Raw genomic sequence first — 15,165 nt, 5'->3', positions numbered from 1 at the left:
GTGCAAAATGATACTATTGTTATTCTACGTAATGACTTGTATGTGACTTTTATGAGAAAAAATAAAATTTCTCTTCGAAGAAACTAAAGAGAAATTTTATGTTCTTCTCTCTGTGGAACACATTTACCATTTTATCTAGTGTGAATTGGATTCTCTAGAGGGGGGGGGGAGAGAGTGGCTATAGACCCTTCTAGCCCCTATATGGGTCCGCCACTGAATTCATGTTTGTATGCATGTGTTGGGGCAGTCATCCTCTGGGTCTGTCGGCCGAGTGAGGAAATACGAGGCGGATGAGGCTTTTTGTCTTCGTCGGCGACCGGCCCATTATTTCCTCGGAGATCCCCTTTGTCGTGGCCGGGCTGATTAGACGGGTGTAAGTGGGCAACCGTGCCAAGGCCGACCCCCCCACCCTCATCACAAGACTCCATCCTCTCTATCGTCGAGTCACCTCGACACTCGCTCAACCTATATCCATCGCATCCCATCAATATCTCTCCATCGTTCAGGTTTATCGGCGCATCGCGAATATTTAGACGGGTCGGTTTTCAAAGTATTCTATCTTTTACCTACTATTTGAATGATACGCAATTTTCCATTTTTTTAAACAGTATACCTGCATGAATTATAATTAGCAACAATATAGACATGAATTACCTTGAGAAAAAATTCGGGCCGGGAATCGAACCAGGACCCTTTAACTTTCCGAGTTACTGCGCAGGTCACTGCGCTATCCTGGTTCCCAGTGGTGCAGCAAGGGGGGTTTTTGGGGGATAAACCCCCTCCCCCTAGAACTCAAGAGAAATTGTAAAATTTCATCCATTTTACCTAATTTGATAAATATTAATTATAGAATAGTGTAAAGATTAATAAAATATCCCTCAGAAAGCCGTAAAACTCACCATTTTTTAACGATTAATCTTAAATATTTTCTGGGGGAAGTCACCCGCACCTCCCGTATTCAATACCCCCCAGTATTAGTTGCTCATAAAGCCCCACAAACCGTAATTCCTAGCTGCGCGCTTGGCTGGTTTCTGATTTCCAATGGTAATTACACCGAGGCTCATGGTACTAGATGTTAGTCTGAAGATAGATTCAATAATAAACTTCGTTATGTTCCACACAGTATTTATTTGAAAAACTCGACCGGTTCCGACCCTTTCAGCTCATCATCAAGCGGTGGACAAACAATATTTCATATCTATAAATACAAAGGGAATACGAATTTAATTTTTGAATCTATCATGCCGCCATCCCACAACGTGAACTCGCAAGCTATTGATTTCATAAGTTTAATGGGACGATGTACTTCATCATAATGGTGTCTCTCGACTGATTGCCTATTGTATCCATTTATCTTGGAATTAAAAAGCTTTTTTCATGATTTCAAAATACGAGTAGAGTAAGAAACTAGGGGTTATAAAATCTCTCTTTAGAATAAAGAATTACTTTCCATATTTTAAATTTACATATTTTATTCGTCAAATAGCTTTGCATTTTTCTGCTCATTTTTCTGTTCACGGCCTGTTTTCTTTTTCAGGCACTAACTTTAATTCTGTTAAAAAAATTAAATATTTCACTTAAACTGTAAACGCAAAGCTCATATAATTTAATTTTTTGTGTTCCAACACAATAGTCTATAATTAATTTCAAACATGATTTTTGCGCCTGATTTGCATTAGCTGTTTTTCTGCTATTTTCCTGCTACCATTACAAATGAATCAGTTTTCTTCGAGCCTTTTTGAACTGAACTCGCTCTCATTTCGAATCGTGTGCAGTTATTCATGGGCTCGCCTTATTTGTAAGGCTTTTTCATCAGTACTTGCGATCCTTTGTGTGAGCGGTCAGTAATTACTAAGTAATTTAAACAAACCGATGTTCCGATTCAATGTTATTCTGCACGTAGGTACTCAAGTAACAGGAATGTTTTTCATCATTGCTCTGGTATTTATTTCATCGGAAAGAATTTAAAGAGAATTGTTGCCTTCGCTTGCGCAAACGAGTTTATGTCATACCCGATAGGAGTTATGTGCAATGAAGAGGCTTATTCAACGTTGTTATCATGGTGTAAGACTTAATAGCATGCGTTTCGTTGAAACGGCTTTTACTCTGTAATGTTACGGTTCAAAGAGAAAGCTTTGTTTTACTGGTTGCTTGAAAATAAATACGCAAATGCGGTTTTAAAAAATAAAATATTTTTGTGTAGTATTACGTATTCTCTATGGATTATTATTAATGATTAAATGAGCTAATTAATCTAATGATAACGTTGTTAATCACGGTGTTCTCTTTCATCTTGCAATGTGAGCTAATGAATCCAACATAAATTCTGCATTTGGAATTTGTGAAATTTCGTTTCAATTCACCGAGGTGCGTTATTCAGGTTTTGTTTTCGTTGTTTGGCAGAGATAGAAATTTTACCCTGCAGATATCAGCGTTGAAACCAAATGCTCTCTGAAGCGTATTTCCCATCTCCGTATCGAATGCTCTTAATTTTATCATTTATTTGATGATCAAATAATTACATTTAACGGTTGAGTCACATCCCTCGTTCGATTTCAAATTTGATGCGATTAAAAAAATGAAACCCTCTCTGCTGATTCGTCGTTACTTTATAATTTTTTTTTCGGTCGAGCAGTTCATCCGCATCCATTTGAATTAGTTTGTTTTTTACGAAATGTGGATTTTTAAAAAAATGATCGCGAGTTTCATGAATAAAATTGCATCAAAAATGAGGTCGGATTGTTAATAAAAAAAACTCTCGACATCATTTGACTGCTTATCCGGGGAGGTAATTTTCAAAAATATTACACTGGCGGCTGCATTACGAGCAATCGGGAACAGATGTGCGTGAACTTTATGCGGTGTTGAAGTGCTTAAAAATATATGAGTTGATTTTTTAAAATCACTGTGCCTTTCTAAAATTTTTTGCTTTTGAAAATAAGTTTATGGAATTTTTTTCATACGATACTTAATCTGAAACACTACGACTATAAACGCTGAACCAAAGACTCTGTAACATTTGATGCTCTCGGGTAATTCGTGAAGTTCTTTTTCGTAAATGCAGAAGCTGGAAAATTACTGTCCAATTATTTACTTCTTTTTCATATTTTTCCCATAAGAAAATAGTACGTGCTATAAACTGTTCGATTTTACTATAATTTGGTAGTGCTGATTAATTATAACTTTTGCGACATTTTACTGGTATTCTAGAATGTCTGTGAGGATTTCAGGCTGAAAGAAAGCCTAGAAATTACGAGGAATTAAATTGAGTGCGATAATGAAGCACCACCTTTATAATAATAATAACCATTAATTTTGTTTGTTACGTATTTTCATCTTCCTTCCCGATTGGTAGTCGTGTGCGTAGACATGCATATGGGTAACGTCACTGGTTATGTTAATAATGAATTAAAAAAGAGTTATCCTAATTGTTAGTCTTTATTCAAGGGATATTATGATTTTTAACCTCAAAATATTCCGCTACAAAATTTTGAGTTTTCATGCGATGCGCTTACTTTGGTTGGTAGTCGAGTTTTTACGTGTTTATCGCTTAACGTTTTTTCTTGCACCATTATTTATTTCGCGAATGTGTGATATTTATTAATTTCAAAAAAGTGATATACTGAAAAGTTTTGCCGCGGTTTAATTTCCAACTTTATGTTTCAAAATTTGGCGTCAATGTAAACGCTAATGATAAAGAGGCATGTAAAAAAAGACTTCTGACCTCTTGCTTCTACTATTGATAATGCTTTTAGGTATGCCCCGCGTAATTAAGTGTTTTTTTGTGAGTTTGTACGCGGCACACCCGTAAAACATGATCAACAGCTCTAATGACCCAAGAAAGCTTAATGCTTTTCTACGTAATAATCCGAAATTCTCCCTGAATATCAATAAATTATTCATACTCGGATTCTTCTCAAAATCAGTGAAAATTTATGGCTACTTCCGGATTAATTTATCGGGGAGATGAAAGTAGTTCTTCCGACGCCATCGCACCGCGATTTTCAATGCGTTGTCGGCGATCGTCTTGTATATTTTTGCGTCCGCAAACGCTTATATTCGCGCATAAAGCTGGAGAAACTGGAGTAATGAGTCTTGGTCCTTATTCCTCTTATCGCGGCGTCGGCGGTGTGTTTGCGTTTCCTTATTGTTTTTCCCTCGACTGCGCAATCGTTCTATTGCAATCATGGCCGCTTTAAAATATGGCTTACCCACTCTCCCGAGATTGTGTGTTTGTTCCATTCCGTGAGGGACTCCGTTTTTTTACGACCGCTGAATATCCTCCGCGGAGTGGGAAATAAGGTCCGAAGCTTTGTGTGTGTGTACCGATATCGATTCACTATATGGCGTTTGCCCTATATTCCTCCGAGAAGCTGAACGATTTTTCTTCTTTTCCTAGCGAGCCTCCTCCAGATTTCGGACTGTTAATTTTTTTATTGCCCCAGGCGTATGTTTTTTTACCTCGTGGTGCTTCTTTCCGTTACGGTCAGCACAGTAAAGACACTCCGTGATGCTAAGAAGAGGCCCAATTCCATCCCGTAGAAGGCTGATTTCTGTTGCCACTTCGGTCGCATTTTAATCGGTTTTCAAAAATGTCCGCGGCGCGGTGATGAGTTCAATGTCAATCCTTTCTTCCATTTTTTTTACAATATAATGTTTATAATTGCGAGGTATAGCATTGAGTTTTTATAAATTTGATAGATCACATCATCGTGTACATAAATTTCCATTATCTCTACTAATTATGCCTTATTTCCCCGTAAAACTCGGATCAGTTTGTCCGTCAGCGACGCGAATGGCGACTTTTGTCAACCCATTTATATCCGCTGTGGGTACCAACACATATAGAGGCCGAATTGAGGTTCCGCTTTTGTAATATTTGTATGTTAAACGCGTAGGAGAACGAATAAGTTAGGATAGCATGTGAGGTTAGGCCAATTGTAGCATGTTTTCGTAAATTAATCTTTTAATTGCTTTTATTTTGATTTGTTAAGGGCAACAGGAAGAGGATTGTATTAGCAAAGGAGGCGTTCATGAACAGGAAGGAACTTAAGAGGGGATCTTTATGTTAGATCGTAAAGAAAAGGTTAGTGAAGAGTCTGATCTGAAGAGCGATACCTATAGCATCTGGTTATAAGTAATCTGTTACCGTGGATTTAAAAAGTGAATCTTTTCAAATTTTTGGAGTTCCTATTTGTTGTGTTGTGAAAGTAACGTTAATGCGGCAAGTGAAATGCTATGCAGAGTACTCATGCGTAATTGCTGTTAGCTCATTATCGACCTTTTTGTACAATCTTGCTTATCAACTGTTGGTACATAGGCACAGAAATGCATAAAAAATGTTTAAAATTTTAGGCGCAGTAAGATTTGAATTGTTACGTTTTTTTTCGAAAAATTTCAGACAAATCGAAAACTATTCATTCCAGCAGGACCCGGTTGCGGCTAGTTCGTTGGTTTTAGGTTAAAATATTTTTGTCCTCGATCATTGTTTTGTTGGGTCGTTTTGGTTGAAAGTTTCTTGGATTAATATAAATTACTTATACCTCTTCTTTTTATAAAATTGAAGCGATCCGGATTTCGATGAATGATAGGGAGTAAATTAATTCATCATCATCAATGAAAATAATCAATTTACGCCTGAAGATGATGATTATTATTCATCTGAATCGTCGGTATCATTCAAACAGAACGAAATTCACAAACATGAGTCAGTGTATTTCGTTCTGTTTTGAACCAACCGATTATTTGGTGACCTAACAATGAATAAAAGTCAGCGAAAGATTTATTTTCTTCGACACAATTAAAAGGCCAGCTCCGAAAAAAATATTCGTTTGGGTTGTCAAAACGACACCCCCCGGCATTCTAGTTTTAAACTACTTTTTGCTTCTTCATTCATCAAATACGTACGCAAAAATCTTTGTAATACTTGTGTTCAACTAAAAATGGGTAAATAACTGAAATGTTCAAATCTATTAACGCAATCAAACAGGCGATGACCCAAGTATAACTTACTTGCAGAAATATAAGCTTACAGGTATTTATCCTCCTCAGATATATATCTATATTTCACTTGTTATATATAGTACGCCATTCGGCGAATCCGGATCGTTGTCGTAGAAGTCATTCCTTACTCGTAGAATTGGCAGTCCGTGTCTGCGATGTTAATCGACGCTAAAAGATTTGTTTGTGTCGAGCACCAGTCGGTGGCTTCGGTTCTTAAAAAAAAATCTAACGGTTTCTTCGCCTAATTCGAGTACGTGTTAAAGCGGCAACCCTGTTTTTTCGCAATCTATTCTGTGGTTCTTTCCAGTGGCTGATTAGCAAGCAGATCATAAGTGTGTTAGCTCAATCATAAGTCAGAACTTGAACTTATTCATCCGCGTTTCAACGCTCACATTCGTAACCGCTGTTGAATTCTCTTTTCCTGAGAGCGAATAATAACTCCTTTGCTTCTGTTCTGTTCTTCAAGAATAGGCTACACGCAAGTGAGATAGGGTGTATAGTGTGGATATAGTTACTTAATATTAGTATAATTAGTTAATAATATAAAGAACAGTATATAGTTAATTAATGATTGTATTAGCTAATAATATCAGTAATTAACGTTTAAGAGTTTCTATGAAATAATTGACGGTCTAAACAATATATATGCATCACGTAAGGTAAATGTAATTTACGTGCGACGACTTTTGGGTAGAGGGTTGTTGAAGTTAAGTTAAATGCCATAATATGAGTTTATAAATTGTTCTAAATATTTTATAATAATAATGATAATAATTTATTATAAAATATACTCTTTGATATTCCGTCAACAATAATGGTCCTCGCTAACACAAGACCTAAAATAAAATCAAGAGCCTGTCATAGTTATCAAAATCGCTGACGGAATATTGTTTTTGCAAAAAAATACGCGTTATATAACCCGAAATAACGAGTTTTGTAAATGTGAGACTTAATTTGTGCAGCCAGAAATGGATATATTAAGGAATTGGGTGCAGTAAAATATGCGATAAGTAGACTCAATTGATTCTGTGAAATCTTGAGTAAAACTATGAGTAACGAAAAAAACTAAATATAGGCTGAGTATTTCTCTCTGAAATTCTGAAAGTTTCTGAGACTTTGGGGAACAGGATAGAAATAATGACTAGAGGACAATATTGGACCCGGAAATGTAAAAATTTCACACAACTAATAAGTAATAGTAAGTACTGCAGTAAGGTATTAAATTATGAAGGACTTACGTTAAAGCATCCAGAAGGTCACTTACTTTGCTATCCCTGATTTCGTATGTCAAAAGAATCTCCGTTCTCTTGCTAGTTTTTGACTCCTTTCATTTTTTTCGGAAAATAAAAAAAAGAATGCACAGTAAACTTCGCCGTCTCGTGAAGGAATTTATTCCCTTTGATCTAATCGACTTCCGTTCTGGCAAGGGTGTGCCTTCCACCAGGTGACCGGGACGACGATGGTAGAATATTGGTCTCCCTCGGTGATTATCCGAGGGTTGTTGTATGGTTTGGGGGTGCTAAATATAATGGAACCCCATTAATAGCCTGGGCTTATGGGCTGTTCTCACGGGAGGAAGCCGTAGACTCTATCCGAAAAGGAGGGGATGTGTATATTTTCCTTCTCTACACCTCAAGGTGATATTTCCGTCGCAATAGGCTTACCTATGTACGTACATATTTTTCCATCTTTCCCGATATAAAATCCCTTTAACATGGGGATTTGCCTAATGTTGTTGGGCGCAGAAAGAACCCATAGGTACTTGATACTACGATATGGCGACTCTAGTGAGTAGAAATTCCGATGCCATGGCGAGCATATTTTTCCTATCGGTTGATCTGGCGTATTGTACTGTTTACATAGGTGATAGTAGGTATGTAAGTATATTACGCATGCAAATAAATAGCCCTAGCGCGTACACTTGTCGTGGTATAAGGTCACTTACTATGGTTAAGTGAAGGTCATTGAGTTTAATGCTTGATGCGCGTCGTGTTGCTCATGCGTGTGATGTTTGATGGAGTCACCGCCTTCTTTAGTATCATCCATTATGTAATCGACTCCCCATACTCCAGATAACCAATTAAATATACTAATAATCAGTGAAATATTATTTTCCTTTCGCTTCGTTTGGAGTGTCCGACTAATTTTACGTAAATACTGCGAATTATTAAAAATAATGATAAATAAATATTTTATAACCTTTGGTCCGAGTGGGTAGGGCGTTTGGCTGCCCATCGAAGGTACCTAGTTCAAATCCCGAATGAAGTTCTTGGACACTCAAAAAAACCACGATATGCGACGTGTCCCCTCCACCCATATTGTGCATAAAATCGCTAATCTGTGGCTTAATTATTGGTGAGCTCTACCCTCAAATGTCCATTTGAGTGAAATAGTGAGTAAACATTACGAAGAGATGACCTTAATGTATATTTTAAACTAGAATTATCTTGGAATCGGAAATCGCCCGAAAATTTTAACTCCTTTTTCGTAGTACCAACGCAATCAACGATTTAAGGATCGCATTTAACGGACGTTACAAAGATTTAGTGGAAGTCTTTAGATCACTGTCATTACATATATATATGCTACCCCGTAAGCCGTCTAATTAAAACGCCAGACGTTCACGTATAGAAAGGAAATGCTCTAACGAAATTACGCCTAGCATTTATTGAAGTCCTTTCTTTTTCGGAGAAAATCGAATTCCCACGCCTATCTGGTCGGAAAAATATATCCCTGAATTTATCGTTCATCATTTTATTATAGAACTGTCTTAAAATGCCGTGGAAAGTGCTCGGGAGTTTCTAAAAACCTTCGTTAACGTTGTGATTATAAGTTTTATAATCTGGGCAAGATTGAGACAAAGAAGTCCCCTCTTCCACCTTACCCCTCGATAGCGTCAATGCAAACGTATTTAAAAACTGTAGATAAACGTCTACAATTCAAAACATACACAATATACACCATTTGTGACATGTCAAAAACTTGAGGGATTCAAAAATATCTGAAGCTGTAGTTATTATTAGATGGCATTTAAACGACTACCACGTTATCTTGGTCTCTATCGCATTATCAATTATCTTGCGAGCACGACATCTGAATTCGTTTATCTTTCCGACCTACTTATTGTCGAAGCCATTTCATTCGATTCATCCGAGGATCCTATACGTAAAGGGATAAATATATATTTATTTATTTATTTATTGAAGCGTCTTCATTCCTCTCGCTAAGAAGTGGGTCAGACGAAGGACCGTTTTCGTCTTTATGGCTTGCTGTCTGGTTTCTTGTGTTTGCATCAATTACCATCCCTTCATATTTTCCTCTTAGACGTGTCTGCCTATTATTTATCCCTGGATTCTTTTGGAACTGTGCATTCGCCATCTGGTTGTTTAGTTTGTGTGCTTGTTAAATACCATGTCTACAGTGTTTATATTTATTTCCTATTAGTCGTATTTAAGTAATGTCTTGTAAACTCTGGGGTTTTTTCGTTAATTAGAAGTAATGGAAACTGCTAAATTTGTTCTAATTGGTAAACGTTATGTTTTTTGCATCTTCTGTGAACGATTACAAATTTGATGAAGATAATTGTCACTCAACGTTAATAACTATGCATTATCTTTTATTTCAACGTTAACGAAAGTTATCGAAACTCTTGATTACTATCCATGGAATTAATTGATTGAATTCTTGAAACAGGTCCATAATAATAGTGATCAAAGGACTCCAACTTAATGTTGGTGGTATTGCAACCCTTCAACCAGCTACTACAAGGAAAATTAACCGTTGTTATGGCTTATCTGTGTGTATTCTTCATTTTTGTTTTGTTAACCGGGTTCGAGATTTTCTTTGTTTTTCGTTTTTTTTTTGTTTATGGAGCACATGTATCCATTCCATTCATTGTTGAGTCTTAAATGAGAGAACTAACGAAGCATACTTGATAGAGAATAAAGAGAAAATCATATTTGTGAGTAATCATTAGTTTTTATTTCGGCACCAGCCACCCTCTCATAACCGTATAAACTCATATTTTTCGTAAAATGAGATGGAGCAATAAAATTATTATCATTACGCACTGATATTTTCGTTGGTCGTGCACGTATATTTTTCGTGTGCTCGTTATAAAGAGAGGAGCTATTTTCATAAGCTGTGCGCCCGACGGAATACTGTGCGGGCCTTCGCCATTCTTCGCTTTCCCCTTGCGACTCGCTCCTTGGAGCTAAGTGGGTCATTTCGTTGGGAATTCCAAAGCGACGCTCCGTCTCTCTCGCGAAGAGTAGGCCATTGATTTTTTTTCCACCTGATAAAAATGCATGAAGTTACGATACATCGCCTGACTTAACTTCTCTTTCTTTTTTTCTCGTTTCAGATGGAACTTTGGCTTATAAAATCCACTTAACCGCCCCTGCTGTGCTGATATGGTGAGTGGAACCTGCCCATTTTATTTTGTGCGAATAACGGGAATTTTTGAGTTATTCCAGGATGCTTCAATGCCATGGTAACATAAAGTTAAGGGGTGGATAACGCTTAACAAGCATAAAATAACTACTTATTATTGAATTTATTAAAAATTATCGCTAAAAGAAGACGAATTCCTTTGGTATTAGAAGAATATGGCTGGTAAATGAGGATAGTGCTCTTGATGCTAAAGATAAAACTCATGGTTGGTTCTAGGGGATTTATAAGAAGTTTCTATTTTTTACTTCCATCTATTATAGTAGGTACCTGAATACTCGAGCTAAATCTGAGTTAAAAATTTCATTTATACATATAAAAAGTGGATGGGATATAAAGTAGTTAGATTAGCTGCGATGCGAATTTAACCGCAAACAAATTTTCAAGGGAGAAAATTTCATCAAAGAGACTGCTATAATTTACCTCTCTGGTTTTATTACCTCTTTTTCGATATCATTACCTAAAAACTTACTTCTTCTCGAGCTATCGTTTCGTTAGCATTCTGTAGTCACTGACATCACCCAGAAACCCCATACTCTCGCATACGTCACCAGTAACTATGACGACATCGGCTAGTTTCCTCACCATCATGCCTACTGCCTTCACACCACAGAATAGCGAGTAAAGTAGCACAGCTTTCTATGCATAATGTAGTCCGCTATTTTAATTTTTTGATATGACAATATTTGAAAGGATTGCTTAGGCGAATTTACTGGAGGATTATGAATTCTCCAGGTTTGTAGCTTGTAAACCCGCAAAACAATATTTACCTTCGTAATTTCGACATGCCACCTATTTTCTCTTGCTTTTTCCTAATTTCGCTAAAGGCAACATTTCAAAATATCAAGTAATAACAGAAATAAACCAGATACTCACAAGACACTTGGGCAACGAACAAATTTATCACTAAATTCGACGTCATTCAACATCTTGGTATCACAATAAAAGTAAAGGTTTGGAAAATGAAGGTATTTAGTGTGCAAAATTAAAATTGAAAGTAATATCAGATGATAGCGATGTCAATCATGTACGAGAGAAAATTCTGGAATGAGCGGGGAAGAATTCGCTCGCAAGCAGGGAAACAGTTGCGAAACGAGGCGTAAATTATTATGGAGCGGGAAGAGGCAAACGCGGGAAGAATGCGAGGAAAAACCGATATTAACCGATACATCCAACGAGGATTACGCAAAAAAAAATATCGGCGAGGGAATAGCGGCGAATGAGCAGGAAAAACCAATAGGGAAAGGAGGTATTCAAGGTCAACGTTTGGAGAGGAATTTATAGAACCTTTATACGAGTCAGAAATATTCACTCTCTTCCGACGGATAATCCAAAATCTTTCGAGTCTACCAAGTCAAAAAATAATCAGGATTGTTATGTGTGTGTTATTATCAAAATCACTCTTTTAATAATAATGGTAACTTACATGAAACGTATACATTTTATTCTCCGCCGTCCTTAGTAATTAGTTATGTTGTTAGACATTCAATTTTGTCTAGGAATATTGTAGTCAGATTTTGTAAGTTTTTTCTATAATAATTTTGAACAGGATTGCAAAGGCAAATTGCGACGCACAGCATAATTGGCCGTCATCATTTTAGCGCACGGCATATTTCTCGTCCTAGCACTTAATTTCACCATTTTACTGACAACGATAAAAATAATTCAAAATATCAAGTAACAACTCAGGAATTTAGAAAAAGTCGCGTGTATTGGTTATTTTCAGCTTGTAAACCTGCACACCATAAATGACCATAATAATTTCGACGTACGACCTATTACTCTCGCTTGTACCGAATTTCACGATTGTACTGAAAACGACAACAGTAATCTCAGTATCAAATAACAACTCAGGAATTTAGAAGAAATTGGTTAATTGGTTATTTCTCACATTTTTTCCGCTCCATTAATATAATCTACACCTCGTTTCCCAACATCAAGTCTATGAAATCAAGTCTACCGAAGCAAAAAACAATGAGTATTTTTATGTGTGTTATTATCGATATCGCTCCACCTTTGATAATGGTGACTTACACGAAACGTACACATTCCGTTTCCTTTCTAAGGAAGAGGTAGTCGAAATTTAAGTTGTGAAACTTTTTAATAGTTTAAAAAACAAACTTTCGAGAAAGTTTCTTAAAATCGTAAACGTAATCTTTACGAGTCGGTCAAGCCATACCTTTTTATAGTACATTTCCAAGGTTTTCCAAAAGAAACTCTTTGAATGTCACATTTGAAATTGAATATTTCCTTGTGCACTGGAGTTATGGGTGCAGTGAATTATTTTATTATCCTCATGCTCACGTTTTAGATCGAGAAAATCGTAAATTTTTAAATTAGAGAAGAATATTTATCATCCATTAAGAAGGGTTGTGCTACTTCCCCCGTGATTTCAAAAGGTTTTAATGAATCGCTTCCTTTCATTTTTTTAATTGCTCCCAGCGTTCCGCCGCTTCTCTTTGGCTCGTGTCTTATTTTTACACCCATCCGATATCCTCCCTCCTGCTTACTCTCAAACACCCTCTCCCCTGAAATGGAAGGTGCATGCTCCTTATGATTGTATTGGGGAACTTGCATGGGTCTTCGATTGTTGAGGTTGTTTTACGCGGGGCATGGAATTGCACCGGTTAGAAATGCATTAATTTCTAAATTTGGCGTGGAATTGAGCGAATGCATGAACGAAATTAGAACAAGGGTTATTTTTTCACCTCACGTCCACGCATTCTCGCATGTGTTCTAGCAATTCACCGCTTTACGCGACGCAATTTTGACTGCGCCTTCCTACACACGTCAGATTGTGCATCTACATCTACACAATACCCCTCAAGCCGCCTAAAAGGCGTGTGGCAGGGGGTGTTAGGACACCAGCCATTTACACATAAAAAATGAAGTGCTCTAATGAAGTTGGGACTAGCGTTGGGACGAGTGTGAAATAGCACCTTTCTTCTACTTTCTCATTCGAAAATTTTCCCACAGTACGCTTTACGAATCCTAATTTCTTCAGGGCTAATTTGTGCAAGGATTGAGGGAAGGAAGAGAATATAAATTTTAGATTGAACGGAGTGGAGGAGGCCTTATTGTTTCAATTGAAGAGGAAAAGGAGGGTTCCAGAATGCTTCTTAAGTACAGAAAATGTTAGTGCAAGTACGTGCCCCGTGTAAAACGGCCTTACAAAAGCCAATTTGGACATGAAAAAAGGATGTGTTAGCTCGCAAAAATTACCTAAATATTCTCCATTTACCATCGAAACAAATTTAAAAAACTGACTGAAAAATCAAGTAAAATTTCTCTGAGCCAACCGCTGCGCAAGACACCCGAGCTTTGCCGAGATCAGTCGTCAGCCGTGCCAACACTGCCGTCCGAGTCGCTGTGAGCGCATGCTGTAAACATTGTTTTGGTGGAGGATTTTGTCGCCCTTCGTCACTTGTTCATGTACTGTTATTCTTGGGTAAGTTTTCCTATTGTTATTGTTCCACGATTATTACTTGGGATTCTAGATGAGATACGGAGGAGACAGAAGGTATGGATAGAGCGAGTACCTACTTAGCGGGGAGAGGGTGTTGAGAACAGTGTTAAACGAAGGAGAGGTAGGAAGAGTATGAAAATTTTAGATTGAACGAAAGGGAGTAGTCGTTATTGTTTCAATTGAAGAGGTAATTACGTGAAGGAAGAGAAGGCTGCCTGAATGCTTCATGAGTACTCCATGGAACCTATCTTAATCGTTTGAAGACTTTAATGGTAATAATTTTATCGGCTATATATCTCTTATTTTATCTTTTCTGTAGAATCTGGAAATATAGCTACGAATCGTCTTAAGGTGAGGTAATGCGTCTAGTTTTGGTAATGTATTAATCATTTAAAACTTATAAGTACATAAAGGAAGGGTTGGCTGCCAGAATGCTTCTTAACTACTTCATGGAAACCTACCTTAATCGCAGAGGCGTATTAAAAGCAATTAAGTCACACAATATTATAAGCAACTAAGTTGGCTCAACGTCAAATACCGTAGAGAATACCTTCTGGAATCCTTTTTATTTGCTCTATTTAAAAACAATTCACCGAGGTATCTGTATGATTTGTTCCTTACTTGTCCCTCTGTCTCTACAATTTACACTAGGTCTGATCCGAATATGTTGTATTTCCCTGGGAATTGCACTATTGTTTACAGTAAATCTTTAATCGTTACCGCTTCTCGGATTTTGAATGAGATACCAACTGATGTCTAAAATTGCATATCTGTCAAAACCTTTAAACTAAGACATTATGATTATTTACTATCTCGATAAAGGCAGAAGTTGCTCTTATTGTTTTCAAATTTTTGTTCTGGTGATTATGGTACATATTTTTATGCTGTAGCGTTTTTTTTGTTTAGTGAAGAATATGTGAATTTTTTTGTTTAAAATCCGGCTCGGAAAATAGCTCAATTTGACTTTTTTTATGCATTTGCTATGAATGGTTATGTCATGAAATGGAATATGATTGCAGTAATTGATATTGCATTTAATGTAATGTGCTAGCGAAATGTAATTTATTTATGTAATTTAATATTATTATTGTTCTTACGGAATTTTTCCTGAACAAAAAATATTTTTCTATCTGTATTAATCGGTTGAATACTTAAATAATCACCTCAATAGGCAATGAAATTAACTAAAATATGGTTTGTGGGCCCATTATTGCAGCCAAAGAAGCATTTATCTTTCAGTCCAAGTC

General features: G+C 36.8%; 1 protein-coding gene across 1 annotated transcript in view; it reads left to right on the top strand.

Moving 5' to 3' along the window:
* The window catches only part of LOC124164592 (protein piccolo-like), a 430,630-nt gene that overhangs the window by 133,116 nt on the left and 282,349 nt on the right, over nt 1-15,165 (top strand). The window contains exon 2 of the mRNA XM_046542004.1: nt 10,367-10,418. The gene's annotated coding sequence lies outside the window, so the exon portion shown is untranslated. The remainder of the gene's footprint in view (nt 1-10,366; nt 10,419-15,165) is intronic.

Source organism: Ischnura elegans, chromosome 8 (genome assembly GCF_921293095.1).
Source record: "Ischnura elegans chromosome 8, ioIscEleg1.1, whole genome shotgun sequence".
Lineage (NCBI taxonomy): Eukaryota > Metazoa > Arthropoda > Insecta > Odonata > Coenagrionidae > Ischnura > Ischnura elegans.
The sequence above is the reverse complement of the archived record's forward strand: the minus strand, read 5'-3'. Positions and strand labels throughout refer to the sequence as shown.